The sequence below is a fragment of the Lepisosteus platostomus genome, chromosome 5, assembly GCF_059453375.1.
Source record: "Lepisosteus platostomus isolate fLepPlt1 chromosome 5, fLepPlt1.hap1, whole genome shotgun sequence".
NCBI classification, from domain to species: domain Eukaryota; kingdom Metazoa; phylum Chordata; class Actinopteri; order Semionotiformes; family Lepisosteidae; genus Lepisosteus; species Lepisosteus platostomus.
The window spans coordinates 65,048,163-65,072,897 of NC_142615.1; the positions used below are offsets into that span (position 1 = coordinate 65,048,163).

Here is a 24,735-nt window from a genome sequence, read left to right on the forward strand (position 1 = left end):
TGGCCATAAGCGAGAGCAAGGCTCGCTGGCACCCTTCTTATTGAGAGGACAGCTCCGTCACCTCTTTTACGACGCTGCTTTTTTTCCCTTGCGTTTTTCTCTTCTTCCCACGTTCTCTCTCTTCACTGCCTTCGTCCCCGCTCTATTTCACTTCAGCCTTTCACTCTTGCTTCCTTCCAATGAGGACGGAGCTGCGGGAGAAAGGGCGCTATAGAGGATCGCTGTGGAGAGCTGCTGCTGTGCTTTGACATCTGAGCTCTGTTGAAAACGATCTCAATACAATTCTGAAAAACGCGACTCTCCGAACGCCAGCCGAACAAGTCTCCACAGCCGAAGCGCTGTGTCTCTTTTCAGCTGGCGATAAACCTTTCCTCGATTCTTTGCGGACTTGTTAAACTGTTCCTGATCAGAATAAAAAACGCTCACGCTAATACACAAGCACCCGTGTCTCGCCAAAGCTGACAAATAAACAGACGGACAAGCCGCACTGCACGTGTGAACAGGGGAATGAGCCAGCGAGCGGGGATAGGGCGCCTCCTGCGCTTAAAAGCTTACAGCACCTGGTATTCCCAGGCGGTCTCCCATCCAAGTACTAACCAGGCCCATCCCTTTTTAGCTTCCGAGATCAGACGAGATCAGGCGTGCTCAAGGGGTTGTGGCCGTAAGCGAGAGCAAGGCTCGCTGGCACCCTTCTTATTGAGAGGACAGCTCCGTCACCTCTTTTACGACGCTGCTTTTTTTCCCTTGCGTTTTTCTCTTCTTCCCACGTTCTCTCTCTTCACTGCCTTCGTCCCCGCTCTATTTCACTTCAGCCTTTCACTCTTGCTTCCTTCCAATGAGGACGGAGCTGCGGGAGAAAGGGCGCTATAGAGGATCGCTGTGGAGAGCTGCTGCTGTGCTTTGACATCTGAGCTCTGTGGAAAACGATCTCAATACAATTCTGAAAAACGCGACTCTCCGAACGCCAGCCGAACAAGTCTCCACAGCCGAAGCGCTGTGTCTCTTTTCAGCTGGCGATAAACCTTTCCTCGATCCTTTGCGGACTTGTAAAACTGTTCCTGATCAGAATAAAAAACGCTCACGCTAATACACAAGCACCCGTGTCTCGCCAAAGCTGACAAATAAACAGACGGACAAGCTGCACTGCACGTGTGAACAGGGGAATGAGCGAGCGAGCAGGGATAGGGCGCCTCCTGCGCTTAAAAGCTTACAGCACCTGGTATTCCCAGGCGGTCTCCCATCCAAGTACTAACCAGGCCCATCCCTGTTTAGCTTTCGAGATCAGACGAGATCAGGCGTGCTCAAGGGGGTGTGGCCATAAGCGAGAGCAAGGCTCGCTGGCACCCTTCTTATTGAGAGGACAGCTCCGTCACCTCTTTTACGACGCTGCTTTTTTTCCCTTGCGTTTTTCTCTTCTTCCCACGTTCTCTCTCTTCACTGCCTTCGTCCCCGCTCTATTTCACTTCAGCCTTTCACTCTTGCTTCCTTCCAATGAGGACGGAGCTGCGGGAGAAAGGGCGCTATAGAGGATCGCTGTGGAGAGCTGCTGCTGTGCTTTGACATCTGAGCTCTGTTGAAAACGATCTCAATACAATTCTGAAAAACGCGACTCTCCGAACGCCAGCCGAACAAGTCTCCACAGCCGAAGCGCTGTGTCTCTTTTCAGCTGGCGATAAACCTTTCCTCGATTCTTTGCGGACTTGTTAAACTGTTCCTGATCAGAATAAAAAACGCTCACGCTAATACACAAGCACCCGTGTCTCGCCAAAGCTGACAAATAAACAGACGGACAAGCCGCACTGCACGTGTGAACAGGGGAATGAGCCAGCGAGCGGGGATAGGGCGCCTCCTGCGCTTAAAAGCTTACAGCACCTGGTATTCCCAGGCGGTCTCCCATCCAAGTACTAACCAGGCCCATCCCTTTTTAGCTTCCGAGATCAGACGAGAGCAGGCGTGCTCAAGGGGTTGTGGCCGTAAGCGAGAGCAAGGCTCGCTGGCACCCTTCTTATTGAGAGGACAGCTCCGTCACCTCTTTTACGACGCTGCTTTTTTTCCCTTGCGTTTTTCTCTTCTTCCCACGTTCTCTCTCTTCACTGCCTTCGTCCCCGCTCTATTTCACTTCAGCCTTTCACTCTTGCTTCCTTCCAATGAGGACGGAGCTGCGGGAGAAAGGGCGCTATAGAGGATCGCTGTGGAGAGCTGCTGCTGTGCTTTGACATCTGAGCTCTGTGGAAAACGATCTCAATACAATTCTGAAAAACGCGACTCTCCGAACGCCAGCCGAACAAGTCTCCACAGCCGAAGCGCTGTGTCTCTTTTCAGCTGGCGATAAACCTTTCCTCGATCCTTTGCGGACTTGTAAAACTGTTCCTGATCAGAATAAAAAACGCTCACGCTAATACACAAGCACCCGTGTCTCGCCAAAGCTGACAAATAAACAGACGGACAAGCTGCACTGCACGTGTGAACAGGGGAATGAGCGAGCGAGCAGGGATAGGGCGCCTCCTGCGCTTAAAAGCTTACAGCACCTGGTATTCCCAGGCGGTCTCCCATCCAAGTACTAACCAGGCCCATCCCTGTTTAGCTTTCGAGATCAGACGAGATCAGGTGTGCTCAAGGGGGTGTGGCCGTAAGCGAGAGCAAGGCTCGCTGGCACCCTTCTTATTGAGAGGACAGCTCCGTCACCTCTTTTACGACGCTGCTTTTTTTCCCTTGCGTTTTTCTCTTCTTCCCACGTTCTCTCTCTTCACTGCCTTCATCCCCGCTCTATTTCACTTCAGCCTTTCACTCTTGCTTCCTTCCAATGAGGACGGAGCTGCGGGAGAAAGGGCGCTATAGAGGATCGCTGTGGAGAGCTGCTGCTGTGCTTTGACATCTGAGCTCTGATGAAAACGATCTCAATACAATTCTGAAAAACGCGACTCTCCGAACGCCAGCCGAACAAGTCTCCACAGCCGAAGCGCTGTGTCTCTTTTCAGCTGGCGATAAACCTTTCCTCGATCCTTTGCGGACTTGTTAAACTGTTCCTGATCAGAATAAAAAACGCTCACGCTAATACACAAGCACCCGTGTCTCGCTAAAGCTGACAAATAAACAGACGGACAAGCCGCACTGCACGTGTGAACAGGGGAATGAGCGAGCGAGCGGGGATAGGGCGCCTCCTGCGCTTAAAAGCTTACAGCACCTGGTATTCCCAGGCGGTCTCCCATCCAAGTACTAACCAGGCCCATCCCTGTTTAGCTTCCGAGATCAGACGAGATCAGGCGTGCTCAAGGGGGTGTGGCCGTAAGCGAGAGCAAGGCTCGCTGGCACCCTTCTTATTGAGAGGACAGCTCCGTCACCTCTTTTACGACGCTGCTTTTTTCCCTTGCGTTTTTCTCTTCTTTCCACGTTCTCTCTCTTCACTGCCTTCGTCCCCGCTCTATTTCACTTCAGCCTTTCACTCTTGCTTCCTTCCAATGAGGACGGAGCTGCGGGAGAAAGGGCGCTATAGAGGATCGCTGTGGAGAGCTGCTGCTGTGCTTTGACATCTGAGCTCTGTGGAAAACGATCTCAAAACAATTCTGAAAAACGCGACTCTCCGAACGCCAGCCGAACAAGTCTCCACAGCCGAAGCGCTGTGTCTCTTTTCAGCTGGCGATAAACCTTTCCTCGATCCTTTGCGGACTTGTAAAACTGTTCCTGATCAGAATAAAAAACGCTCACGCTAATACACAAGCACCCGTGTCTCGCCAAAGCTGACAAATAAACAGACGGACAAGCCGCACTGCACGTGTGAACAGGGGAATGAGCGAGCGAGCGGGGATAGGGCGCCTCCTGCGCTTAAAACCTTACAGCACCTGGTATTCCCAGGCGGTCTCCCATCCAAGTACTAACCAGGCCCATCCCTGTTTAGCTTCCGAGATCAGATGAGATCAGGCGTGCTCAAGGGGGTGTGGCCGTAAGCGAGAGCAAGGCTCGCTGGCACCCTTCTTATTGAGAGGACAGCTCCGTCACCTCTTTTACGACGCTGCTTTTTTTCCCTTGCGTTTTTCTCTTCTTCCCACGTTCTCTCTCTTCACTGCCTTCGTCCCCGCTCTATTTCACTTCAGCCTTTCACTCTTGCTTCCTTCCAATGAGGACGGAGCTGCGGGAGAAAGGGCGCTATAGAGGATCGCTGTGGAGAGCTGCTGCTGTGCTTTGACATCTGAGCTCTGTGGAAAACGATCTCAATACAATTCTGAAAAACGCGACTCTCCGAACGCCAGCCGAACAAGTCTCCACAGCCGAAGCGCTGTGTCTCTTTTCAGCTGGCGATAAACCTTTCCTCGATCCTTTGCGGACTTGTAAAACTGTTCCTGATCAGAATAAAAAACGCTCACGCTAATACACAAGCACCCGTGTCTCACCAAAGCTGACAAATAGACGGACAAGCCGCACTGCACGTGTGAACAGGGCAATGAGCGAGCGAGCGGGGATAGGGCGCCTCCTGCGCTTAAAAGCTTACAGCACCTGGTATTCCCAGGCGGTCTCTCATCCAAGTACTAACCAAGCCCATCCCTGTTTAGCTTCCGAGATCAGACGAGATCAGGCGTGCTCAAGGTGGTGTGGCCGTAAGCGAGAGCAAGGCTCGCTGGCACCCTTCTTATTGAGAGGACAGCTCCGTCACCTCTTTTACGACGCTGCTTTTTTTCCCTTGCGTTTTTCTCTTCTTCCCACGTTCTCTCTCTTCACTGCCTTCGTCCCCGCTCTATTTCACTTCAGCCTTTCACTCTTGCTTCCTTCCAATGAGGACGGAGCTGCGGGAGAAAGGGCGCTATAGAGGATCGCTGTGGAGAGCTGCTGCTGTGCTTTGACATCTGAGCTCTGTGGAAAACGATCTCAATACAATTCTGAAAAACGCGACTCTCCGAACGCCAGCCGAACAAGTCTCCACAGCCGAAGCGCTGTGTCTCTTTTCAGCTGGCGATAAACCTTTCCTCGATCCTTTGCGGACTTGTAAAACTGTTCCTGATCAGAATAAAAAACGCTCACGCTAATACACAAGCACCCGTGTCTCGCCAAAGCTGACAAATAAACAGACGGACAAGCTGCACTGCACGTGTGAACAGGGGAATGAGCGAGCGAGCAGGGATAGGGCGCCTCCTGCGCTTAAAAGCTTACAGCACCTGGTATTCCCAGGCGGTCTCCCATCCAAGTACTAACCAGGCCCATCCCTGTTTAGCTTTCGAGATCAGACGAGATCAGGCGTGCTCAAGGGGGTGTGGCCGTAAGCGAGCGCAAGGCTCGCTGGCACCCTTCTTATTGAGAGGACAGCTCCGTCACCTCTTTTACGACGCTGCTTTTTTTCCCTTGCGTTTTTCTCTTCTTCCCACGTTCTCTCTCTTCACTGCCTTCGTCCCCGCTCTATTTCACTTCAGCCTTTCACTCTTGCTTCCTTCCAATGAGGACGGAGCTGCGGGAGAAAGGGCGCTATAGAGGATCGCTGTGGAGAGCTGCTGCTGTGCTTTGACATCTGAGCTCTGTTGAAAACGATCTCAATACAATTCTGAAAAACGCGACTCTCCGAACGCCAGCCGAACAAGTCTCCACAGCCGAAGCGCTGTGTCTCTTTTCAGCTGGCGATAAACCTTTCCTCGATCCTTTGCGGACTTGTTAAACTGTTCCTGATCAGAATAAAAAACGCTCACGCTAATACACAAGCACCCGTGTCTCGCCAAAGCTGACAAATAAACAGACGGACAAGCCGCACTGCACGTGTGAACAGGGGAATGAGCCAGCGAGCGGGGATAGGGCGCCTCCTGCGCTTAAAAGCTTACAGCACCTGGTATTCCCAGGCGGTCTCCCATCCAAGTACTAACCAGGCCCATCCCTTTTTAGCTTCCGAGATCAAACGAGATCAGGCGTGCTCAAGGGGTTGTGGCCGTAAGCGAGAACAAGGCTCGCTGGCACCCTTCTTATTGAGAGGACAGCTCCGTCACCTCTTTTACGACGCTGCTTTTTTTCCCTTGCGTTTTTCTCTTCTTCCCACGTTCTCTCTCTTCACTGCCTTCGTCCCCGCTCTATTTCACTTCAGCCTTTCACTCTTGCTTCCTTCCAATGAGGACGGAGCTGCGGGAGAAAGGGCGCTATAGAGGATCGCTGTGGAGAGCTGCTGCTGTGCTTTGACATCTGAGCTCTGTGGAAAACGATCTCAATACAATTCTGAAAAACGCGACTCTCTGAAAGCCAGCCGAACAAGTCTCCACAGCCGAAGCGCTGTGTCTCTTTTCAGCTGGCGATAAACCTTTCCTCGATCCTTTGCGGACTTGTAAAACTGTTCCTGATCAGAATAAAAAACGCTCACGCTAATACACAAGCACCCGTGTCTCGCCAAAGCTGACAAATAAACAGACGGACAAGCTGCACTGCACGTGTGAACAGGGTAATGAGCGAGCGAGCAGGGATAGGGCGCCTCCTGCGCTTAAAAGCTTACAGCACCTGGTATTCCCAGGCGGTCTCCCATCCAAGTACTAACCAGACCCATCCCTGTTTAGCTTCCGAGATCAGACGAAATCAGGCGTGCTCAAGGGGGTGTGGCCGTAAGCGAGAGCAAGGCTCGCTGGCACCCTTCTTATTGAGAGGACAGCTCCGTCACCTCTTTTACGACGCTGCTTTTTTTCCCTTGCGTTTTTCTCTTCTTCCCACGTTCTCTCTCTTCACTGCCTTCGTCCCCGCTCTATTTCACTTCAGCCTTTCACTCTTGCTTCCTTCCAATGAGGACGGAGCTGCGGGAGAAAGGGCGCTATAGAGGATCGCTGTGGAGAGCTGCTGCTGTGCTTTGACATCTGAGTTCTGTGGAAAACGATCTCAATACAATTCTGAAAAACGCGACTCTCCGAACGCCAGCCGAACAAGTCTCCACAGCCGAAGCGCTGTGTCTCTTTTCAGCTGGCGATAAACCTTTCTTCGATCCTTTGCGGACTTGTAAAACTGTTCCTGATCAGAATAAAAAACGCTCACGCTAATACACAAGCACCCGTGTCTCGCCAAAGCTGACAAATAAACAGACGGACAAGCCGCACTGCACGTGTGAACAGGGGAATGAGCGAGCGAGCGGGGATAGGGCGCCTCCTGCGCTTAAAAGCTTACAGCACCTGGTATTCCCAGGCGGTCTCCCATCCAAGTACTAACCAGGCCCATCCCTGTTTAGCTTCCGAGATCAGACGAGATCAGGTGTGCTCAAGGGGGTGTGGCCGTAAGCGAGAGCAAGGCTCGCTGGCACCCTTCTTATTGAGAGGACAGCTCCGTCACCTCTTTTACGACGCTGCTTTTTTTCCCTTGCGTTTTTCTCTTCTTCCCACGTTCTCTCTCTTCACTGCCTTCGTCCCCGCTCTATTTCACTTCAGCCTTTCACTCTTGCTTCCTTCCAATGAGGACGGAGCTGCGGGAGAAAGGGCGCTATAGAGGATCGCTGTGGAGAGCTGCTGCTGTGCTTTGACATCTGAGCTCTGTGGAAAACGATCTTAATACAATTCTGAAAAACGCGACTCTCCGAACGCCAGCCGAACAAGTCTCCACAGCCGAAGCGCTGTGTCTCTTTTCAGCTGGCGATAAACCTTTCCTCGATCCTTTGCGGACTTGTAAAACTGTTCCTGATCAGAATAAAAAACGCTCACGCTAATACACAAGCACCCGTGTCTCGCCAAAGCTGACAAATAAACAGACGGACAAGCCGCACTGCACGTGTGAACAGGGGAATGAGCGAGCAAGCGGGGATAGGGCGCCTCCTGCGCTTAAAAGCTTACAGCACATGGTACTCCCAGGCGGTCTCCATCCAAGTACTAACCAGGCCCATCCCTGTTTAGCTTCCGAGATCAGACGAGATCAGGCGTGCTCAAGGGGGTGTGGCCGTAAGCGAGAGCAAGGCTCGCTGGCACCCTTCTTATTGAGAGGACAGCTCCGTCACCTCTTTTACGACGCTGCTTTTTTCCCTTGCGTTTTTCTCTTCTTTCCACGTTGTCTCTCTTCACTGCCTTCGTCCCCGCTCTATTTCACTTCAGCCTTTCACTCTTGCTTCCTTCCAATGAGGACGGAGCTGCGGGAGAAAGGGCGCTATAGAGGATCGCTGTGGAGAGCTGCTGCTGTGCTTTGACATCTGAGCTCTGTGGAAAACGATCTCAAAACAATTCTGAAAAACGCGACTCTCCGAACGCCAGCTGAACAAGTCTCCACAGCCGAAGCGCTGTGTCTCTTTTCAGCTGGCGATAAACCTTTCCTCGATCCTTTGCGGACTTGTAAAACTGTTCCTGATCAGAATAAAAAACGCTCACGCTAATACACAAGCACCCGTGTCTCGCCAAAGCTGACAAATAAACAGACGGACAAGCCGCACTGCACGTGTGAACAGGGGAATGAGCGAGCGAGCGGGGATAGGGCGCCTCCTGCGCTTAAAAGCTTACAGCACCTGGTATTCCCAGGCGGTCTCCCATCCAAGTACTAACCAGGCCCATCCCTGTTTAGCTTCCGAGATCAGATGAGATCAGGCGTGCTCAAGGGGGTGTGGCCGTAAGCGAGAGCAAGGCTCGCTGGCACCCTTCTTATTGAGAGGACAGCTCCGTCACCTCTTTTACGACGCTGCTTTTTTTCCCTTGCGTTTTTCTCTTCTTCCCACGTTCTCTCTCTTCACTGCCTTCGTCCCCGCTCTATTTCACTTCAGCCTTTCACTCTTGCTTCCTTCCAATGAGGACGGAGCTGCGGGAGAAAGGGCGCTATAGAGGATCGCTGTGGAGAGCTGCTGCTGTGCTTTGACATCTGAGCTCTGTGGAAAACGATCTCAATACAATTCTGAAAAACGCGACTCTCCGAACGCCAGCCGAACAAGTCTCCACAGCCGAAGCGCTGTGTCTCTTTTCAGCTGGCGATAAACCTTTCCTCGATCCTTTGCGGACTTGTAAAACTGTTCCTGATCAGAATAAAAAACGCTCACGCTAATACACAAGCACCCGTGTCTCGCCAAAGCTGACAAATAAAGAGACGGACAAGCCGCACTGCACGTGTGAACAGGGGAATGAGCGAGCGAGCGGGGATAGGGCGCCTCCTGCGCTTAAAAGCTTACAGCACCTGGTACTCCCAGGCGGTCTTCATCCAAGTACTAACCAGGCCCATCCCTGTTTAACTTCCGAGATCAGACGAGATCAGGCGTGCTCAAGGGGGTGTGGCCGTAAGCGAGAGCAAGGCTCGCTGGCACCCTTCTTATTGAGAGGACAGCTCCGTCACCTCTTTTATGACGCTGCTCTTTTTCCCTTGCGTTTTTCTCTTCTTCCCACGTTCTCTCTCTTCACTGCCTTCGTCCCCGCTCTATTTCACTTCAGCCTTTCACTCTTGCTTCCTTCCAATGAGGACGGAGCTGCGGGAGAAAGGGCGCTATAGAGGATCGCTGTGGAGAGCTGCTGCTGTGCTTTGACATCTGAGCTCTGTGGAAAACGATCTCAATACAATTCTGAAAAACGCGACTCTCCGAACGCCAGCCGAACAAGTCTCCACAGCCGAAGCGCTGTGTCTCTTTTCAGCTGGCGATAAACCTTTCCTCGATCCTTTGCGGACTTGTAAAACTGTTCCTGATCAGAATAAAAAACGCTCACGCTAATACACAAGCACCCGTGTCTCGCCAAAGCTGACAAATAAACAGACGGACAAGCCGCACTGCACGTGTGAACAGGGGAATGAGCGAGCGAGCGGGGATAGGGCGCCTCCTGCGCTTAAAAGCTTACAGCACCTGGTATTCCCAGGCGGTCTCCCATCCAAGTACTAACCAGGCCCATCCCTGTTTAGCTTCCGAGATCAGATGAGATCAGGCGTGCTCAAGGGGTTGTGGCCGTAAGCGAGAGCAAGGCTCGCTGGCACCCTTCTTATTGAGAGGACAGCTCCGTCACCTCTTTTACGACGCTGCTCTTTTTCCCTTGCGTTTTTCTCTTCTTCCCACGTTCTCTCTCTTCACTGCCTTCGTCCCCGCTCTATTTCACTTCAGCCTTTCACTCTTGCTTTCTTCCAATGAGGACGGAGCTGCGGGAGAAAGGGCGCTATAGAGGATCGCTGTGGAGAGCTGCTGCTGTGCTTTGACATCTGAGTTCTGTGGAAAACGATCTCAATACAATTCTGAAAAACGCGACTCTCCGAACGCCAGCCGAACAAGTCTCCACAGCCGAAGCGCTGTGTCTCTTTTCAGCTGGCGATAAACCTTTCCTCGATCCTTTGCGGACTTGTTAAACTGTTCCTGATCAGAATAAAAAACGCTCACGCTAATACACAAGCACCCGTGTCTCGCCAAAGCTGACAAATAAACAGACGGACAAGCCGCACTGCACGTGTGAACAGGGGAATGAGCGAGCGAGCGGGGATAGGGCGCCTCCTGCGCTTAAAAGCTTACAGCACCTGGTATTCCCAGGCGGTCTCCCATCCAAGTACTAACCAGGCCCATCCCTGTTTAGCTTCCGAGATCAGACGAGATCAGGCGTGCTCAAGGGGGTGTGGCCGTAAGCGAGAGCAAGGCTCGCTGGCACCCTTCTTATTGAGAGGACAGCTCCGTCACCTCTTTTACGACGCTGCTTTTTTTCCCTTGCGTTTTTCTCTTCTTCCCACGTTCTCTCTCTTCACTGCCTTCGTCCCCGCTCTATTTCACTTCAGCCTTTCACTCTTGCTTCCTTCCAATGAGGACGGAGCTGCGGGAGAAAGGGCGCTATAGAGGATCGCTGTGGAGAGCTGCTGCTGTGCTTTGACATCTGAGCTCTGTGGAAAACGATCTCAATACAATTCTGAAAAACGCGACTCTCCGAACGCCAGCCGAACAAGTCTCCACAGCCGAAGCGCTGTGTCTCTTTTCAGCTGGCGATAAACCTTTCCTCGATCCTTTGCGGACTTGTTAAACTGTTCCTGATCAGAATAAAAAACGCTCACGCTAATACACAAGCACCCGTGTCTCGCCAAAGCTGACAAATAAACAGACGGACAAGCCGCACTGCACGTATGAACAGGGGAATGAGCGAGCGAGCGGGGATAGGGCGCCTCCTGCGCTAAAAAGCTTACAGCACCTGGTATTCCCAGGCGGTCTCCCATCCAAGTACTAACCAGGCCCATCCCTGTTTAGCTTCCAAGATCAGACGAGATCAGGCGTGCTCAAGGGGGTGTGGCCGTAAGCGAGAGCAAGGCTCGCTGGCACCCTTCTTATTGAGAGGACAGCTCCGTCACCTCTTTTACGACGCTGCTCTTTTTCCCTTGCGTTTTTCTCTTCTTCCCACGTTCTCTCTCTTCACTGCCATCGTCCCCGCTCTATTTCACTTCAGCCTTTCACTCTTGCTTCCTTCCAATGAGGACGGAGCTGCGGGAGAAAGGGCGCTATAGAGGATCGCTGTGGAGAGCTGCTGCTGTGCTTTGACATCTGAGCTCTGTGGAAAACGATCTCAATACAATTCTGAAAAACGCGACTCTCCGAACGCCAGCCGAACAAGTCTCCACAGCCGAAGCGCTGTGTCTCTTTTCAGCTGGCGATAAACCTTTCCTCGATCCTTTGCGGACTTGTTAAACTGTTCCTGATCAGAATAAAAAACGCTCACGCTAATACACAAGCACCCGTGTCTCGCCAAAGCTGACAAATAAACAGACGGACAAGCCGCACTGCACGTGTGAACAGGGGAATGAGCGAGCGAGCGGGGATAGGGCGCCTCCTGTGCTTAAAAGCTTACAGCACCTGGTATTCCCAGGCGGTCTCCCATCCAAGTACTAACCAGGCCCATCCCTGTTTAGCTTCCGAGATCAGACGAGATCAGGCGTGCTCAAGGGGGTGTGGCCGTAAGCGAGAGCAAGGCTCGCTGGCACCCTTCTTATTGAGAGGACAGCTCCGTCACCTCTTTTACGACGCTGCTTTTTTCCCTTGCGTTTTTCTCTTCTTCCCACGTTCTCTCTCTTCGCTGCCTTCGTCCCCGCTCTATTTCACTTCAGCCTTTCACTCTTGCTTCCTTCCAATGAGGACGGAGCTGCGGGAGAAAGGGCGCTATAGAGGATCGCTGTGGAGAGCTGCTGCTGTGCTTTGACATCTGAGCTCTGTGGAAAACGATCTCAATACAATTCTGAAAAACGCGACTCTCCGAACGCCAGCCGAACAAGTCTCCGCAGCCGAAGCGCTGTGTCTCTTTTCAGCTGGCGATAAACCTTTCCTCGATCCTTTGCGGACTTGTAAAACTGTTCCTGATCAGAATAAAAAACGCTCACGCTAATACACAAGCACCCGTGTCTCGCCAAAGCTGACAAATAAACAGACGGACAAGCCGCACTGCACGTGTGAACAGGGGAATGAGCGAGCGAGCGGGGATAGGGCGCCTCCTGCGCTTAAAAGCTTACAGCACCTGGTATTCCCAGGCGGTCTCCCATCCAAGTACTAACCAGGCCCATCCTTGTTTAGCTTCCGAGATCAGACGAGATCAGGCGTGCTCAAGGGGGTGAGGCCGTAAGCGAGAGCAAAGCTCGCTGGCACCCTTCTTATTGAGAGTACAGCTCCGTCACCTCTTTTACGACGCTGCTTTTTTTCCCTTGCGTTTTTCTCTTCTTCCAACGTTCTCTCTCTTCACTGCCTTCATCCCCGCTCTATTTCACTTCAGCCTTTCACTCTTGCTTCCTTCCAATGAGGACGGAGCTGCGGGAGAAAGGGCGCTATAGAGGATCGCTGTGGAGAGCTGCTGCTGTGCTTTGACATCTGAGCTCTGTGGAAAACGATCTCAATACAATTCTGAAAAACGCGACTCTCCGAACGCCAGCCGAACAAGTCTCCGCAGCCGAAGCGCTGTGTCTCTTTTCAGCTGGCGATAAACCTTTCCTCGATCCTTTGCGGACTTGTAAAACTGTTCCTGATCAGAATAAAAAACGCTCACGCTAATACACAAGCACCCGTGTCTCGCCAAAGCTGACAAATAAACAGACGGACAAGCCGCACTGCACGTGTGAACAGGGGAATGAGCGAGCGAGAGGGGATAGGGCGCCTCCTGCGCTTAAAAGCTTACAGCACCTGGCATTCCCAGGCGGTCTCCCATCCAAGTACTAACCAGGCCCATCCCTGTTTAGCTTCCGAGATCAGACGAGATCAGGCGTGCTCAAGGGGTTGTGGCCGTAAGCGAGAGCAAGGCTCGCTGGCACCCTTCTTATTGAGAGGACAGCTCCGTCACCTCTTTTACGACGCTGCTTTTTTTCCCTTGCGTTTTTCTCTTCTTCCCACGTTCTCTCTCTTCACTGCCTTCGTCCCCGCTCTATTTCACTTCAGCCTTTCACTCTTGCTTCCTTCCAATGAGGACGGAGCTGCGGGAGAAAGGGCGCTATAGAGGATCGCTGTGGAGAGCTGCTGCTGTGCTTTGACATCTGAGCTCTGTGGAAAACGATCTCAATACAATTCTGAAAAACGCGACTCTCCGAACGCCAGCCGAACAAGTCTCCACAGCCGAAGCGCTGTGTCTCTTTTCAGCTGGCGATAAACCTTTCCTCGATCCTTTGCGGACTTGTTAAACTGTTCCTGATCAGAATAAAAAACGCTCACGCTAATACACAAGCACCCGTGTCTCGCCAAAGCTGACAAATAAACAGACGGACAAGCCGCACTGCACGTGTGAACAGGGGAATGAGCGAGCGAGCGGGGATAGGGCGCCTCCTGCGCTTAAAAGCTTACAGCACCTGGTATTCCCAGGCGGTCTCCCATCCAAGTACTAACCAGGCCCATTCCTGTTTAGCTTCCGAGATCAGACGAGATCAGGCGTGCTCAAGGGGGTGTGGCCGTAAGCGAGAGCAAGGCTCGCTGGCACCCTTCTTATTGAGAGGACAGCTCCGTCACCTCTTTTACGACGCTGCTTTTTTTCCCTTGCGTTTTTCTCTTCTTCCCACGTTCTCTCTCTTCCCTGCCTTCGTCCCCGCTCTATTTCACTTCAGCCTTTCACTCTTGCCTCCTTCCAATGAGGACGGAGCTGCGGGAGAAAGGGCGCTATAGAGGATCGCTGTGGAGAGCTGCTGCTGTGCTTTGACATCTGAGCTCTGTGGAAAACGATCTCAATACAATTCTGAAAAACGCGACTCTCCGAACGCCAGCCGAACAAGTCTCCACAGCCGAAGCGCTGTGTCTCTTTTCAGCTGGCGATAAACCTTTCCTCGATCTTTTGCGGACTTGTAAAACTGTTCCTGATCAGAATAAAAAACGCTCACTCTAATACACAAGCACCCGTGTCTCGCCAAAGCTGACTAATAAACAGACGGACAAGCCGCACTGCACGTGTGAACAGGGGAGTGAGCGAGCGAGCGGGGATAGGGCGCCTCCTGCGCTTAAAAGCTTTCTGAATTCTGAGTACGTACGGGATCCTCGGCCTTGCGCTTATAACAAAGTCCAAGTCCCTTTGCAGACAACAGCAGTTGTCACATGATTGTCTCTGAGGATGTGCGACAATGGCCAAGGAGAGCCCCGATCTGAGCTTGCGCTCACTTTTTGACCAAGACACAGGTGTGTGCTGATTGGTTGAGAGTTTGGCGGGCATTGGAGACCCACGTGGTATTACCACGCCCTGCGTGAGATATGAGTCACTTACTCTTGACACTTAGGAATGCAGTCCAGATGTCCATTTGGCACTCCCTAGACAGATAGGCGCCAATGGATGACCATTGATCATGATAGCCAGGCTTAGCTAAGTGCATCCCCATCTGGGAGCTGTCCCTTATCAAAAGAAAACATCTTAAATCAGCCTGCATGAATACTTTCTCTGTGGCTGCACCACAGAGATGGAAGGTGAGATGGGGCCTCATTTAGGACAGCATACCACCGCTTAATTCTGTCTTATTAACAAGCATTGCCACTACAACGGCATCTCTCCTGTCAAACTTCCTCCTGACGTGTTTGACAGGATCTGGGCCGTGGTGAACAGTGGGAAAGACGCCCTGTGGAGAGTGAGGAACATGGGGCTGTTCAAAGGCATCGAGGTCCCAGTCAAGGCAGCAGGTAGCCTGGCCCTGTTCATCACCCAAGAGAACTATTACCTCAGAGATCTGTGGAGAGGGAGGAGGGAGGAAGCAGAAAATCTGTGGGAAATAGAGAGCATAGGTCAATATCTCAAGAAACTGTGAAAAACATTATCATGTTTAAGTAAAGAATGTGATTTACACCAGAAAAAAAAATTGTTGCTATGTAACTGGTACCGTGTCAAAATGTAATGAGATGTGATCATATATACTGTTTTAAGTATGTATATTAATGTAAAGCTTTCTAATTTGTGATGTCCTGTATTTTTTTGTGAAAAGAAAATAAAGTTCTTAAAAAATCGATTCACCCAGGGCGAGGCTCGGCCATTGCACTCCGGCTGTGCTGACCCCTGCGAATTCCCCAAATGTGGGAATCTCGACTGCATTATTTCTGGTAGTGGGGGACTGCGTTCGCGCTCTCCCCTGATGTGCTTGGTCCAATATCGGATACGGAAGAGCTATGACACCACGTGCTGCGATAGGATCCCAGTTCGAAAGCCACTGCTGGTTCCCAGTTTCTTTTAGTTAGAGGTCCGGAGAAGCATTTCAAGCTGGTTACACTACTCCTTCCGGACATTCATTCCCTTTTCAAAGTCAGTCGTTTTGCTGTAGTCTGCATTATTAAGGCCAATTTATTTGGTCATGGGGGCCTCGGTACTGTATGCTAATTCTCAAGACAGTTTCACCCGTTTTCTGATTGCTAGGTTCTGTACCAGTGCAGACATGTCAAACAGTGAATGGCTGTACCTCTATTGTATCCCTGCTCAATGAATGAAATCAGTAATAAATGAATATATGTATAGTTACACGAAAAACAAGTGGTTTATCGACTCATCTTCATTTGCAGATTTAGAGGCAGCTTCGATATTCGTTTTACAAACGGGTTTTTTTTTATATGGGTCAAACACATGCCATAGCAACAAAACATCTCTAGAGATGAGGCTATAGATCACCTTTCCATCCTCCAGGTTTTCCTCCCAAAGCCTAAGGCACCAACGGTGACCCCTGCTGGCCGAGAGAGCAAAAGCTTGCAGCACCTGGTAATCCCAGACAGTCTCCCATCCAAGTACTAACCAGGCCCAACTCCGCTTAGCTTTCGAGATCAGACGAAATCAGGCACATTCAGGGTGGTGTGGCCGCAAGCGAAAGCCATGGCGCCTGACTCGCTACTTGAAGCTGTGTGTGGCTGGGGCTCTGTGCCCCCCGAGCGGGACTGAAGGATCGTTCGTGTGCAACTCTTTGGAAAGGAGCTTCTTTCCAAATCGCATTGCGTACCTGGATGTTGGCGAATGTGCTCCCTTGTGTTGGCTTGTCCCGCACTGGAGGAGAACAAACAAACTGCAAGGAGGAGCACAAGGCAAGTCTTCACAAGACAAAAACCTCCAGTGCACAGCACTCTGAAAACATTTCTGGGCTGTCGCGTGTTTATTTCAGCACATAAAGCGCAACAGTCCAACACGTCGGCCGGGCGCGCGGCGCCTCCGCCCTCTTGTGGCCTTGCGGCGTCAGAGCAAGAGGCTCCTTCTCGCTGCCTTTCCGCTGTGTTGCAGAGCCCCGAGAGGGAACCTGGAGCGCACACTTTGTGGGGGGCGGGGGACCGCGTTCGCGCTCTGCCCCCGGTCTCTTGCGCGAGTACTAAATCTCACGGCGCCAGCAAGCGGCCAGGAGACAAGTACAATATCGCGGGACAGGGGGGCCTTGTCATTGATTGTTACATATGAGACGGGGATTAGGAGGAGACTCCGACTGATTGGTAAAGGGGAACACTAACACCAGAGTGACACCCCCGACGTCTCTTTTTGAGAGATTTCTTAATGGCCATGGAGGGTCGGGACCTCAGTTTTACGCCTTCCCCGAAGGACGGCGCCTGTTTGTGCAGCAGAGTGTCGCCATCAGGATGCTGGGGCATAAGAAAGCCACACAGACCGCAGGGTGAGCGCTCCCTACTGGTCCCAGTCACACCTCTTGCAGAAGCAGTAGCAACCTGAGCTTTTCCGGGGGGAATCTCCCATCCGGGTGCCGGCTAGGCTCACACCTGCTGGGCTGCCGTGGGTGAGCCCAGTCAAGAGTCGCAGGGTGAGATCTAGTCATCGGGGAGAAACGATACAAGCGAAGGATTACTCGGCTCCCAGCACTTGAAAAGACCGACAAATGACTCTTTCCCGCTGGAGCTGAATGTACCTGCATGTGTCATGTCGTCTTCTTCCCCCGCCCCGCTGTGTTTGCTGTATTGTCTTTGAAGCCAGACCCCGAGACGAGACGGGCTGTCCTGTGCCCCAATTAACACTTTACAGGTGCCATTCCCCGGCATTGTGGCCATTGTCGGTGGTCACACGCGATAAGATAAGGTGGAGGAGAGCGGGGCATGCCCAGCGCCAGACATTCAAGGAGGGGGCTGTGCGAGGTGAGGTGAGGTGCGACACGCCGGAGCCCCGACGCTGCTAATGCGGAGCACTTGTTGAACTGGCATTGAAAGGACGTGTGCGCACGGAGCGAGCCTTCCCTGCGGCGGAGCGTGGAAACTCTCTCCCCGCGCTGCAGGAGTTGTGTGCGCTGCAGCGGTGCCGAGAGAACAGCACAGAAGACAGCAGGCTCTGGAGAGCGGGTAAGAGATGGAGCCTTGTGGGCAGGCGAGCAGGCCCGTTTTTTGGAAATTGCTGAAAAGGCTCCGGTGTTTGTTCGGTGTGTGGCAGGCGCACGATGCGAGCTTGCGTAGCCGGTCTGGTGTTATGCAAATGAGGCCGAATTGCGTCCCGGGACATGCTGCGAATGCGCATGGCGACTGCAGATGTGTAGGAAACGGCGCTTCCTCCTCGCCGCCCGCCGGGGCAGCGGAAAGGCAGCAAGAAGGAGCCACAAGAGGGCGGAGGCTCTGTGCATCTGGCCGACTTGTTCGACTGGTGCTGTTTCTGTTTTGAAATAAAACGCGCCAGCCAAAAAATGTTTTCAGTGTGCTGTGCACTGGAGGTTTTTGTCTTGTGAAGACTTGCCTTGTGCTCTTCCAGTGCGGGACAAGCCAACACAAGGGAGCACGTTCGCGAACATCCAGGCACGCATTGATTTCGAAAGAAGCTCCTTTCCAAAGAATTGCAAATAAACGATCCTCCAGCCCCGCTCAGGGGACACGGAGCCCCCGCCACACAATGCAACGGGAGTATAAATGATGTATCCCGCCAGCCATTCGACGATCATTTTTCATGGGTGAATATGGTTTTCTGGGGGGTTGCAATGTTGGTCTTTATTGGACATTCCTGGTGATTCTGACACGTGTTAAACACTCGCATTTCCTGCAATTATAAAAAGGGTTAAGTTTCGGTTTCGCTGACAAATCGAATCGACTTTCACGGAGAGAAGAAAGGAAACACAATGTTTCGGCTGTGGAGCTTAGTACCGATAACACTGCTGATATTGATGGAGTAGAAACAAGTGATGTATTGGCAGCTTTATCTGGGGCGAGAAGTCCTGGAACAACTACAAAAATGTTAGGATGCAGAGGAAGAAATATTTTCCACCTTACCTCACCCAATCCTGCTGCATTAACGAAGCTGAAGTTGGCTTCTTATTCGGCAGCTTCTTATTCGCGTTTTTCGTTCCACCTTATAAGATGCTACTGTGATGTTATGCCGCCTTTCGCTTGTAGATGGCTCTCTATAGTTATTTTTAAAAATACTAATCCGAGTGGATTACTGGACATAGCCTCAGTAAAGGGGAATATGTACATAATGATTATCCAAATTGCATTTTTGTATGAAACACATTTAAGAAAATCGAAAACCAATTTTCAAAACTCACAATAACACAAACTGGCATGTTAGACGACAAGTAAATAAGACAAAAGCAAACCATTCATTCACTGGCATTTTCTGCATATTTACCACGACCTTGCCTTCTGATTATTAAAAGTCTCAAAATCTTGCATTTTGCAAGAAATGTTAATATAGCAGTCTACAATGGGACATTTAGAACATGGCTTGTGAGAATATGGTTAACCAAAGATGAGCAAAGGGTGATGGCACTTTCTGCTTATTGCTATGACCCTCCCTCCTGATTATTAAATAGTCTCACAATTCTGCCACTGAGGTAATGTGACAAATTATGAAAATCATTAAGTATAAGAAAATTTACTGTACCATTTTTTAAATATGACCTTATGAACATGTAAGGATTAACAGTCAACAAAATAGCACCCCTTCTGCTGATTTACTTTTTCCCTCCTTCCTTGTCACCAGAACATCTTAATATTCCGACACTAAGGTAGGAGAGACAAAATCACTTATCATGTACATTTGTAATTACGACACGTCACTGTTGCATTTCTGCGTTGTGACATGTAATACCCACAGTGGAAATTCATAGTTGTGATTATAGGAATGTTATATATCAGGTGGGTAGCTGCGTCAGCATGCGTAGGCTGCAAAGGAACAAGTAAAGGATTATTCCATGTTGAAAAGAGAAGAAAGGAAACACACTGTTTCGGCTGTGGAGCCTTCTTCAGGTGTGAGAAAGACAGGGCAGTATGCAAAGATTATTATCCTTTTATCTTTGCTGATTGCAGTTTATCTTTGATGACAGAATCAAAGACGTTAAGGAATTTTTACACCTAATAAACAGACACTTTTTTTGAACACCCTTATTTACTGTTAACAAAAGAGCTGACACGTATTATGTGTGAAAAAAAGCTGCTAAACAGCTCGACCTGCTGCCCCCTCTGAAAGACACAGTCACTCATAGAATTATTGAAATGGCGGATGGTTTCAAAAGTACACTGGTAGAGCGCGTTAAGATGAGCAGATGCTTTTCATTGCAATTAGGTGAGTCTGTAATCGATTTGGCCAATTCACTCGTTTATGTTAGATATGAGTTTGAGGGTATGTCTCATGAGGACTTTCTGTTCTGTAAACCGCTACCATCAGGAACAGGAAAGCAAGAGCAATGAAAAGCTGCACAGCGCTGTGAAAGAAAATACAGAGAAGTGAAAGGCAGTCCTTTCTCTAAGGAGGTAGAAGAAGAGCGATTCCCCGTCGGGGAATCAAACCCCGGTCTCCCACATGACAGGCAGGGATACTCACCACTATACTAACAAGGAAGACATCGCCCTCTCTGACCCCAGGCATCGTGTCTTGACCCACCGTGCTGGAAGCCGACGCGTACTGTGATTCCTTTACAGAGCAGAAATGACAACCGAGGAGCCGAGAGATCATTTCAGCATTTCGCGTCTGAACGGAAAACACAAACGACCAACTCGGAATGACTTGCTTTTGACACTTTTCAAAGCGTTCTTTGTGCACAACGACTGCGCTGCCTAGCAGATACAAATGGGTTGTACAACTTCGATCTAGCAAATGCAAGAGGGCTAAGCCCCCTTTCTTTTAGCCCAGGTTCGATCTGTCTCCCAGAATCACCAGGGCGCACGCACACACACACCCGTGCCGTTGAAGTGCTCTGCTTCATTTCTAAGGGCAACTCAACATTCACTCCTACCCCGTGAAAAGAAAAAAAACAGCGTCCGCAGCAACAACAGCTCAGGTCTCTGCACAGGAGATAAGCTGCTCCCATCTCCTCTGCTCTGCGGCTCCTGCGGAGTGGAGTCCTGCCTGGAGCCGTGTTTGCAGGCGGCGGCTCCCCGCGCCTTGTCTGTGCGTCGTGTCCAAGAGCTCCTGGGAGGAAGAGAGAGCCCTCCCACTCGGGGGCTTTTCCACGGTCTGTGTGAGGAGGGGCGGGTGTGTCCAGTAGCTTATCTCGTTCTGTTGTCTCGCGATGTCTATTCACTATACTACATCCCTTCCTTTGTTATTTTTAAAGTCTATAACTTTATCATACAATTGTAACAATTTTATATCAACACACAGTAAACGGTTATTAACTATTACAACAAAATGTATATAAACCCTTTCATTTCTATTCAATACATTCATCTTTTTTACAACAATTTCTATACGTACCAACTCAAATTTTAGTTCAATTTCTACTTAAGTCACTTCTAAATATCACCTCATTTCTAGCAGTCTAAGCAACATCTACATAGATAACACAAACAAAATAGGGCAATTTAACATTTGGAGAGCTATGCAAGTCCTGTATTTTTAAATGTCTCTGTAATGAGCCAGTTTCCTGATAACCCTGCCACTAATGGTTGTTACTTTACTACTGGGTAAAGTTACTGGCTTTCCTACGGATGTACTCTCCACTGTCTGAGGACTCGGCACTTCCTGCACGTCAGAAAGTCCTGTATTCTCAGCATTTTGTGTTTCTGCAGATTCAAAATCAAGATCCAATGGAGGAGTGTTCAAAGATGTTTTACATTTCTCATTATTTTTGAGCCATCTTCCACATTCACTAACTCAAAGGAGTTACAAGAGGTGTTTCTCAATAACACATAGCGAGTGTCTTTGAGTGTCTTAAAGCTTTTTTCAGGTATCTTTGAAATCTTTCAATTTTGCCATTACATCTCGGATAGTAAGGTGATGCACGGATGTGTTTAATTCCACGATTAATTCCACAAGTTTAATTCCACAATAGTCAGAAATGATTCAAACAACTGTCCTATGAATTGCCTGCCATTATCTGTTACTACCTCTAGTGGATAACCAAATCGTGCAAAGATGTTCATCAGCTCTCTAATAACTGTGGCTGAAGATATGTCTGATACAACAACCGCCTCAGGTTTAGAAGTATAATAGTCTATGACAGTCAATATGTATTCATTCTGAATGGGACCTACCAGGGCAATGCCCAATTTTGTCCAAGGCCTTGGTGGTAATTCAAGTGGTTGGAGAGGTTGATCCTCCTGCAATGGCTGATTCAACACACAAGTGGAACAATTCCTGATTAGTCTTTCAACATCACTGTTCATGTTGGGCCAGTAAAAGTTGCTTCTCAGGTACTGTTTTGTACGAGCTACACTGTGATGAGTCTCATGTGCTATTTTCAGTGCTTGTCTGATTTTTGTTTTCGGTAACACAATCCTCTGTCTTCTTAAAAGCAGTCCATCATATGTAGATAACTCCAACCTACACCTGTGGTATGGCTGCAGTTCGTCTGGAATTGGATTAGGCCATTGTCCTTTTTCCACTATGGACATCAACAATTTCAATGTGTCATCTTCGTTTGTTGCTTGTTTAAGTTCCTCAAGTGTCAGTGCATGCAGTTCATAAGTGCTGATTGAAAGCACTCTATCAACATAGGTGTCTTCATAACCAGTGTCTTCTGTGTCTGGTAAAGGAAGACGTGACAATGAGTCTGCGACATTGGTTTTCCCTACTATGTGTTCAATTTTGTAATCATAAGGCCATAATCTCAATCCAAGTCTTTGTATCCTGGGTGGTAACAATGTTGCCTTTTTGGGATTGAACATATAAATGAGGGGTTTATGATCCATTTGAAGTGTGAACTTGCCTCCCCATAAATATGTCCTAAAATGTTCCACTGCCCAAACACAACCCAAGGCTTCACGCTCTATTTGTGAGTAATGCCTTTCTGTTGGGGTAAGTGAGCGACTTGCATATGCCACTGGTTTGTTCTGTCTATTTTCTTGTCTTTGTAGCAATACTGCTCCAAGTCCTAAAGGATTCGCGTCACTGATCACTACTGGTGGTGCATCTAGTTTGGAGTATGCCAGACATGGTTCAGTTACAAGTGCTCTTTTCAACTCGGCAATGGCTTTCTCAGTTTCCGATGTCCATTCCCACTTCTGTCTTTTCCTCGTTAGTTTTCTAAGAGGTTCTGATATGTCTGCATAATTAGGAATAAATTTCATCAAAAATCCACAAGTTCCTAAGAATGAGCGCAAAAGTGCAACATTCTCAGGTCTCGGCGCACTGCAAACATGCATAGTTGAATCAAGAGCACTTAAAAGATGCAAAAAGTTTCAAATAAAACAGAATTGAAAGACAGTCGAGTAAGGAGGTAGAAAAAAAGCACTTCCCCGTCTGGGAATTAACCACCGTCGCACGTGTGACTGGATACAAAAATAATAGATTAATTTGTGCCCAGTCTCTTGAAGCTTCAATGCGATTATTTTCCTTCCTTATTTCTTCATTCCCATGCATTTACTCTATAGTAGAGGAAACGCGAAAGTGGGAAACTGCAGGCATTCGTCGTGAGTGGTGGATTGTGATCAGTGAGCATCTGGACAAGTCTGTTCCATTACCTTTTCCATTGGGGATGTAGCACAGCGGTAGAGTGCATGCTTTGCATGGATGAGGTCCCTGGTTCAATCCCTGGCATCTCCAGGTGCTTTATATTCACATCGCAATCTTCTGTTGAGTGAGAACTCTTTGCTCGTGTTCAGAGAGAGCCAGGTTTACACAATTAAATGCAGGCACACTTGACGTGCTGCAGAGTTGCGCTGCTGTTTTAAATGTACCTCATTTAGTTCTGTTAAATCTTAAATTATTTGAACTAATAATTTAGTTCAAATTCAGGAAATCCAGAGATTGCTTCACACTTGTGGCTGTTGCAGAAAACACCTGTTGAAACTCACCCGGGATTTCCTGAGAGATCATTCAGCGAGCGAATCCTCCTTCTGAACTCCGCACTAAACTGAAAGCTTCACGAATTCCTCACTGCGTGTCCTGTACTGTTACAAGTGCTTTCGTGTAGATGTGAAACACTCCATAAACACACTTTGAACTTTTTCCATTTGTTAAGGAAAATGCAAAAGAGCATGACAAGTATTGATCGTATAAAATATCCATGGCACAACTCGAGAAAGTACTGAAGGACTACACATCGACTTTTGATGATTACAAGAGATTCAAGAAACACAATCGTCCGCAGCTGGGTTTGGATCCTGAACTCTAGAGTTAAAAGAACATAAGCAAAGGATATGACCAATAAACTCTCTGAATTGCCTTATAGTTTATGAAATAAAACAATTTCTTAATAAACTGTTGATAGACGATTTATTGAATTTTAACAAAATCACAATTACAAACTTTTTCGGTTAAACTTTTATTCACATACTCTAACATAAATAAACGTTAGTGTCTTCCGGTGTGTGAGCCAATTTCTCCAACAAATATTTGTTAGTCTGTCGGGCTGTGCAAGGTGTTAAGAAATAGAATTTCGAAAAGACAGGCTCCCTAAGCTTAACATCAAGGCTGTTTTCTCTACAGAAATGCTCTTTAAATTTCAGCACTGTTGCAACTCCCTTTATAAAGGGTGTGCACACGTATACAACCAAGTCATTGAAATATTTTTTTAATTATTGTTCCAAAAAACGTTCCATTTGTTTTCTTTTTAATGTTGTTGATTAAAAGATTTTATTAAATGAGAAAAAAATCTGAATGTGAAAAAAGGTTAAATGCTATTGAAAAAAATCAGTAATGTGAGGAAAGATGGATTTTAGGAGCCCCTTACCTCCCCATGTCATGCTGTATTTCTCACTCATTCTACTGGGCGTGGTGCCGTCGCTTCATGATAAAGTCTGTCAGTGGTCATTCCAGATGGGTCAGGTATGACTGCTCTTCGGAACAAGAGACAGGTGACTTGCGAGGATCCCGACAGTGTTGACCTTCTTTCAGAGCCTGGATAGCTCAGTCGGTAGAACATCAGACTTTTAATCTGAGGGCCCAGGGTTCAAGTCCCTGTTTAGACAGTTGTGCCGTTCTTAAGTCTATTGTGAATGTCATTCTAAATAGTCTTTTATCTTTCACTCTTCTAGCTGTACTGTGGTTATTTTAAATGTCCATTACTTGTATTTACAGTAGTGTATTTAGCGTTTCATTTCACAAACCG

General features: G+C 49.1%; 9 non-coding genes and 15 pseudogenes across 9 annotated transcripts; 1 reads left to right on the forward strand and 23 right to left on the reverse strand.

Moving 5' to 3' along the window:
* LOC148671346 (5S ribosomal RNA) overlaps positions 1–11 on the reverse strand; it is a 119-nt pseudogene extending 108 nt beyond the window's left edge.
* Positions 12–548: 537 nt separating this feature from the next.
* On the reverse strand, positions 549–667 carry LOC148671347 (5S ribosomal RNA; annotated as a pseudogene).
* Positions 668–1,204: 537 nt separating this feature from the next.
* Positions 1,205–1,323, reverse strand: LOC148671348 (5S ribosomal RNA; annotated as a pseudogene).
* Positions 1,324–1,860: 537 nt separating this feature from the next.
* Positions 1,861–1,979, reverse strand: LOC148671349 (5S ribosomal RNA; annotated as a pseudogene).
* Positions 1,980–2,516: 537 nt separating this feature from the next.
* LOC148671350 (5S ribosomal RNA) lies at positions 2,517–2,635 on the reverse strand. The gene has a single exon (XR_015938481.1). It is a non-coding gene; the product is annotated as a 5S ribosomal RNA (ribosomal RNA).
* Positions 2,636–3,172: 537 nt separating this feature from the next.
* Positions 3,173–3,291, reverse strand: LOC148671351 (5S ribosomal RNA). Its single transcript, XR_015937940.1, has one exon. It is a non-coding gene; the product is annotated as a 5S ribosomal RNA (ribosomal RNA).
* Positions 3,292–3,827: 536 nt separating this feature from the next.
* Positions 3,828–3,946, reverse strand: LOC148671352 (5S ribosomal RNA). The gene has a single exon (XR_015938568.1). It is a non-coding gene; the product is annotated as a 5S ribosomal RNA (ribosomal RNA).
* Positions 3,947–4,479: 533 nt separating this feature from the next.
* On the reverse strand, positions 4,480–4,598 carry LOC148671353 (5S ribosomal RNA; annotated as a pseudogene).
* A 537-nt stretch (positions 4,599–5,135) lies between these two features.
* On the reverse strand, positions 5,136–5,254 carry LOC148671354 (5S ribosomal RNA; annotated as a pseudogene).
* A 537-nt stretch (positions 5,255–5,791) lies between these two features.
* Positions 5,792–5,910, reverse strand: LOC148671355 (5S ribosomal RNA; annotated as a pseudogene).
* Positions 5,911–6,447: 537 nt separating this feature from the next.
* On the reverse strand, positions 6,448–6,566 carry LOC148671356 (5S ribosomal RNA; annotated as a pseudogene).
* A 537-nt stretch (positions 6,567–7,103) lies between these two features.
* Positions 7,104–7,222, reverse strand: LOC148671357 (5S ribosomal RNA). The gene has a single exon (XR_015938772.1). It is a non-coding gene; the product is annotated as a 5S ribosomal RNA (ribosomal RNA).
* Positions 7,223–7,759: 537 nt separating this feature from the next.
* LOC148671358 (5S ribosomal RNA) lies at positions 7,760–7,877 on the reverse strand (annotated as a pseudogene).
* A 536-nt stretch (positions 7,878–8,413) lies between these two features.
* LOC148671359 (5S ribosomal RNA) lies at positions 8,414–8,532 on the reverse strand. The gene has a single exon (XR_015939139.1). It is a non-coding gene; the product is annotated as a 5S ribosomal RNA (ribosomal RNA).
* Positions 8,533–9,069: 537 nt separating this feature from the next.
* On the reverse strand, positions 9,070–9,187 carry LOC148671360 (5S ribosomal RNA; annotated as a pseudogene).
* Positions 9,188–9,724: 537 nt separating this feature from the next.
* On the reverse strand, positions 9,725–9,843 carry LOC148671361 (5S ribosomal RNA; annotated as a pseudogene).
* A 537-nt stretch (positions 9,844–10,380) lies between these two features.
* On the reverse strand, positions 10,381–10,499 carry LOC148671362 (5S ribosomal RNA). The gene has a single exon (XR_015937941.1). It is a non-coding gene; the product is annotated as a 5S ribosomal RNA (ribosomal RNA).
* A 537-nt stretch (positions 10,500–11,036) lies between these two features.
* On the reverse strand, positions 11,037–11,155 carry LOC148671363 (5S ribosomal RNA; annotated as a pseudogene).
* Positions 11,156–11,692: 537 nt separating this feature from the next.
* On the reverse strand, positions 11,693–11,811 carry LOC148671364 (5S ribosomal RNA). The gene has a single exon (XR_015937942.1). It is a non-coding gene; the product is annotated as a 5S ribosomal RNA (ribosomal RNA).
* Positions 11,812–12,347: 536 nt separating this feature from the next.
* Positions 12,348–12,466, reverse strand: LOC148671365 (5S ribosomal RNA). The gene has a single exon (XR_015938407.1). It is a non-coding gene; the product is annotated as a 5S ribosomal RNA (ribosomal RNA).
* Positions 12,467–13,003: 537 nt separating this feature from the next.
* LOC148671366 (5S ribosomal RNA) lies at positions 13,004–13,122 on the reverse strand (annotated as a pseudogene).
* Positions 13,123–13,659: 537 nt separating this feature from the next.
* On the reverse strand, positions 13,660–13,778 carry LOC148671367 (5S ribosomal RNA; annotated as a pseudogene).
* A 1,480-nt stretch (positions 13,779–15,258) lies between these two features.
* LOC148671368 (U1 spliceosomal RNA) lies at positions 15,259–15,423 on the forward strand. The gene has a single exon (XR_015937745.1). It is a non-coding gene; the product is annotated as a U1 spliceosomal RNA (small nuclear RNA).
* Positions 15,424–16,022: 599 nt separating this feature from the next.
* LOC148671369 (5S ribosomal RNA) lies at positions 16,023–16,141 on the reverse strand (annotated as a pseudogene).
* Positions 16,142–24,735: the final 8,594 nt, after the last annotated feature.